This window comes from Bison bison, unplaced genomic scaffold, assembly GCF_000754665.1.
Source record: "Bison bison bison isolate TAMUID 2011002044 unplaced genomic scaffold, Bison_UMD1.0 scf7180017864236, whole genome shotgun sequence".
In the NCBI taxonomy this organism is placed as follows: Eukaryota; Metazoa; Chordata; class Mammalia; order Artiodactyla; family Bovidae; genus Bison; species Bison bison.
In genome coordinates this window covers 2,898,059-2,903,763 of record NW_011494808.1, presented here as the reverse complement: position 1 = coordinate 2,903,763, position 5,705 = coordinate 2,898,059, and the positions used below count along the sequence as shown (strand labels likewise).

General features: G+C 45.3%; 1 protein-coding gene across 4 annotated transcripts in view; it reads left to right on the top strand.

Annotated features, from left to right (window-relative positions):
* SLC20A2 (solute carrier family 20 (phosphate transporter), member 2) overlaps positions 1 to 5,705 on the top strand; it is a 115,035-nt gene that overhangs the window by 79,808 nt on the left and 29,522 nt on the right. The window lies entirely within an intron of this gene.

Below are 5,705 nucleotides of genomic sequence, written 5' to 3'. Positions count from 1 at the left end.
CTGTGTTGAATTTTTACATTCCGAGCTGTAGGGAGCAGGCATTGGAGCTGGGGTGGTTCCCAGCCCTGGGTGGGGAAGGCCTGGGCTGAGAAGAGTCTCCAATTTCACTCAGAGCAGGATTCAGAACAGTGATTTGAACTCACTTCCTTCTCAGAACTGTTGTAAGTAAACCCTGGTTTGAGAAAGCTAGTACCATATGCAGGGGGAAGAAAAATCCCAATTATAAGACAGATTAGGAAAGAGCATTTTGTAATTTCAAAGTGGTGCTTCATCTTCCTAAAGTTGCCCCAGGATTTCTCTTACCTAGGGAGCTCCTCCAGTGCTTTGAACATGTTGATCTGAAACAGAACAAAAACTGGTGACTCCATTTATCAGGGAAGGAGGACTGGCAAAAAGCGATTCTTCAAATGAGGTCTGCATGTGTGTGTGTGAGTTACTGTGGGAAAATGTCCAGAGTATACTGTTACGTGAGAAATGCAGGCCCAGAACAATATATACAGTACAGTCTACATCTACTCAATTGAAGGCAAAGTAAGAGAAATCCACACACACTCTGCACTAGATGTTCGTTTATCTCTAGAAAATGCCTGGGAAGATACATACCAAATATTTATCAGTGTTTCTCTGGGAAGTGGGTTCAAGACGGGAGGACAGGAGGCATTTTCATATTTGTACATCCTACAGTTTTGTATGGCTGATTTTTAAAAAGTTTTTAAATTATATTGGAGTATAGTTGATTTACTGCATTATGTTAGTTTTAAGTGAACAGCAAAGTGGTTCAGTTATACATGAATCTGTTTTCCTTCAGATTCTTTTCCCATACAGGTTAGTACAGGATATTGAGCAGAGGTCCCTGTGCTGTACAGTAGGTAGGGCGGGTTGATTATCTATGGCTGATCTTTTTTAATCTTGTATTATTTATAAAATTCAACCAGAGAAAGGGAGAAGAGAGGGTGCTGGCGAGGTGGGTGAGAGGTGTAAGGGACTAACATGGGCTCGAGCCGGAGGGGTCTGGAGAAGCCTCATTTTCCCTCGGTAACTAACACACACACGCCACGTGGACCTCATCTGTAGAATCGCTTTTTACTAGTCCTCTCTTCGCTAATAAATGGAGTCACTAGTTTGGGTTTTGTTGTAGACCAACATGTTCAAAGCATCAGATTGTAACAGTGATAGTTGTACGTGAAAAATAAGCGCTGTACCAAAGAAAGGACTCCGGAAGACCATGAGTGGGTCTAACGGTTCTCTGTACTTCCCCCCCAAGTCCGTTGGATATTCTGATCTTCAGGGGTTTGGGAGAGAATTGCAAGGATGCCTGAGGTTTGAGCTGAATCACTATTCATCATATCTTTGCTGTTCAGAAAATGAAAGAGCTGGACATAAAAGGCTACTGAGGGCTGGAGCCAGGCCTGGGCTTCCTCGCGCCCAGTGCGGGCTCCTGGCCGCCGCTCCTGGCCGAGGGACGGAGCAGTTCAGGCCCAAGCCGTGCCCTACTTTGCCTCCCCCGGGTGCGGCCGAGCCTCAGAGCCCTCTTGAGCATCTTATCCGAGGATAATCTGAGACCCTAGCAGGAAGGCCACTCAGTACCAAGTATTTTTGTCAAAAATTTTATTGTAAAAAAGTCTACCTTGAATTTTCAGAAGGAAAAAAGTTTTCCCCTGAAAATACATTGATTGAAGGGCTTTTCTGTGCTGGATTTTTGCATTCATTGATTTTTTTATCCATGAAACTTGGCTTCTGTATATTTCGTACAAGTTAGAGCTGGGTCCCATAACTATTAGTCAGCATCTCTCGCATGAGGCTTTGAAAGTAAGTCCTGCTGCTCTTTTTTTTTTAATCGGAGCACAGTTGACTTACAGTGTTGTATTTGTTTCAGGTGTACAGCACAGTTAATCAGGATTATATACATATGCCTAACACATGTAATACATAATATGTATAACATATAAATACATAACTATATAAGTACATAACATATGTCATATATAATATAAATTATATAACTTAATATGTAATTATATAATTACATATTAAGCATATAATATTATATAATATACTTTTATTTTTTTAATATAAATTTATTTTAATTAGAGGTTAATTACTTTACAGTATTGTATTGGTTTTGCCATACATCAACATGATTCTGCCACAGGTATACATGTGTTCCCACATACTCTTAATGTGTAATATCATGTATTATATACCATATGTATTCTTTTTCAGGTTCTTTTCCCTTTAAGATTTAACCTTATAGGTTATTATATAATGTTGAGTATAGTTTCCTATGCTATGTAATAGGTCCTTGTGGCTTATCTATTTTATATATAGTAATGTGTATCTGCTGGGCTTCCCAGGTAGCTCTAGTGGTAAAGAATCCGCCTGCCAATGCAGGAGACCTAAGAGATGCAGGTTTGATCCCTGGATCGGGACGATCCCCTGGAGAAGGGAATGGCAACCCACTCCATTATTCTTGCCTGGAGAACCCCATGGACAGAGGAGCCTGGCGGGCTACAGTCCATGGGGTCGCAGAGTCAAGACCCGACTGAAGCGACTGAGTACGCATAGTGTATATCTGTTAATCCCAAACTCCTGGTTTATTCCTCCCTCCTTTCCCCTTTATAAGCAGAAGTTTATTTTCTATGTCTGTGGGTCTGTTTCTCTTTTGTATATACGTTCATGCTGGTGTGTGCTCTTGATGCTGTTAATTTGCTAAACTGCTGGAATAGTTCAGTAAGATCCAGTCCCCATTCTGTTCCTCTCTCTCTCTTTCTCACCATCAGCAACTCACCCATCTTCCTGGTTCCTTTGCTCTTCTCCATCTTGCCCCACCCCTGGCTTTTTTCCCGTGTCTCCCGCCCCCTCACCCTCTGATCTTCCATCCAGTCCTGTGACTCAGAGGGTGGCTCCGGAGCTTCCTGGCCACTTTCCAGGCCAAACCGACGGTGAAGGCGGTCGTGATGGTAACGGTTCAGGAGCAGGTGACCTTGTGGCTCATCGTCCCCTCGAAGCGTTGTGAGCCTTGAGTGTAGCCAGCCTCAGCCTGTCCCTTTCGGGTGTGGGTCCTGATGCCCTCCAGAGCCTGTGTAACTTCAGTACAGAGATGGCCTGGAAGGAGCACATGGAGCGGCCCTGCTCTGCCCTGCTGTGGGCTCTGCTCAGAGGGGATGGAGGAGAAGGGGGCCTGGGAGCAACAGTGTCCACTCGTTCAGACACTCATCTCTCCAGCTCCCGGGCTTCATGCCCCTCCCCCAGGATCCAGAGCTCACCTGTCTTAGATCAGGTTAAGGTGGTGAGGCCAAAGTAGCCCAAGTGTCAAGTTCATCATCAGCTCAACCAGAAGTCGCAAAGCAGACAGGGAGGACTCTTCAAATGCCAGGTAGTTTTAAGCCGCAGTTGGTTTGATGTTGGTAATTAACAGTTACCATTCAGTTCAGCAAGAAACCACATCGGCGTGGTCCTTCCCCGTGTCCGGACACTGACACGCAGACACAGAGCAGAAGCGGGGAGCCCCAGCCACAGGCACGGCCGAGTGAGGTCAGCCTGAGTGGTTTTATAAGCAGCTCCAAGCCTGGATCCGGAGACAGAGCCAGGGCTGGGGTGGGGCTGCCGGCCGCCCCAGCGCAGCCCCATGTGGGGCCTTGCTTGCTGGCGTGTCCGGGTGCTGGATGGTGGAGCCGCCTGGCTACTGAGTGTCTGCTCCCACCAGTGACCCTTCCACGGTGCCAAGGCTGGGTGATTCTGGTTCTTACTTTCCATACTTGTATATGCTAATCCTGACTCCCCATTTAGAGTATTAACTACCCATTCTCCCTCTTACCATTACCAAAATGTCTAATAATACCTTACCTGAATAATTTTCAGTTGATTTATATATATATATATATAGAGAGAGAGAGAGAGAGAGAGAATGGTTCTTGTCCAACTCTTTGCAACCTTATGGACTGTAACCCTCCAGGCTCCTCTGTCCATGGGATTCTCCAGGCAAGAATACTGGAGTGGGTTGCCATTCCCTTCTCCAGGGGATCTTCCCGACCCAGGGATCAGACTCAGGTCTCCTGCACTGCAGGTGGATTCTTTACCGTCTGAGCCACCCTTACTTTTTATAGAATGGTTAACAGTGAGCACTTATATGCCAGTGAAAAAAATAATGGAAAAAAAGAAAGTCAGTTTTATATTTAAAAAAAAAGAACAGTTAATAGTAACAAAGCCTGCAGCATTAGAGGTTTATTTAAGAGCAGAGTTTTAAACAGTTCATTTATTTCAAACTTTAAAAAAAGTTTAACAATTTACAAAATTGTGTGCTTATTATAAATTTTCAAAGTTAGCAGTATGAAAGCAGAAAGTAAGTGCTATAGGAGCCTTTAGCAAACGAACAAGCAGATACATAGACCTGATTTTGCTTCCCAAATGACTGAGTTTCTGCTTTTCAAGTTATTGAAGTTTTTTTACAGTTTTTTTTTCTTTGCCTTCTCTGTTTTTGTCATTATCCATGTGCTTGTGACTAAGAGCCCTTCTCTCCTTCTATTTAGAAAGAATGTGGTATAGTGCTGAAGGCCTCGGGCTTGGGAGTGAGATGCCGGGGTGGGTGGCCTTGTGCTTAAGATGGATAGTGTACAGCACAGGGAGAGACCCCTCCTGTTTCCCATCCCTCCACAGGAGGGACCGCTGGTTCTTCCCAGAACTTTTACGATCTGTTCAGCAGTGTACACTTGGCTGTGGCGGGGAAACGGCAGTGTTTCTCTTCTAGACATAAGTTGGGTGGTGCTGCACACACCGTGATCTCGCTGGCCTTTCTCACTTGACTAGACAAGAGCATCTCTTCTTATCAGTCCATTTATCTCGACCTTATTTTACGCCACACGCCACGCTGACTCCACGCTTCCATGATGATGCGTGGGTCACTTGTCTTACAAACTCTTCCTGTTACAGGCAGTGCTCTAGTGAGTGCTCTCGTGCCTGTCGCCTTGTGCCTGTGCGAGGGGGCATCTGTGAGTGTCTGAATCACACCTGTGTCACCAGGGGAGCTGGGCTCGGGGGCCCTGCAGGGCAGGGAAGCCTGATGTCTCTCCACCTTCCACCTTTTTCTTGACTGAGGGAATGGCAACTCTGTGTGCTGGACCGGACAGCAATGAAAAGCTTTTCTGTGTTGTAATTCCATGAGTTGGCCCTTGAAAGAAGAATTGAGCTTGAAAGTCAGTGTCCTTTGAAAACACTTTTCTATCTAAGCTGACTTTTTTTTTTTTTAAACAATAAAAGGGTTTATTTATGCATATGGAAGCCTTCACAGAAAAGAAATGAGCACTCAGAGAAGCAGTTAGACTTCAGGACTTATGTACCGTTTTGACAGAGGGTGATAAATTATGGAAAGAGGCCAGGAAACATACGGAGGAAGCTAACAGGAGAGAAGACAGCGTGGCAAGGTCTGTTTGTGCAGACCCATCTTGGTGGTGGTGCCAGGTCTCCAGTGATGGGAGTCACTCTCCTCTTTCTGGAACAAGGAAGGCACGTTTCTCCCAAGAAATTTATGCCCTGCTGTCCAGCAGTTACAAAGTGGAGCAGCAGACTCTTCCTGCGTCTGCTGTTTCTCAATTTAAGCTGACTTTAAAAAAGGTTTGTGTGTGTGGTCCAAGCGTCATGTCCATTTAAAGCCGGGCTGCTGACTATTGAGAAACCAGAGAGGCGGCCGCCAGCCTTGCTGTGGCCGC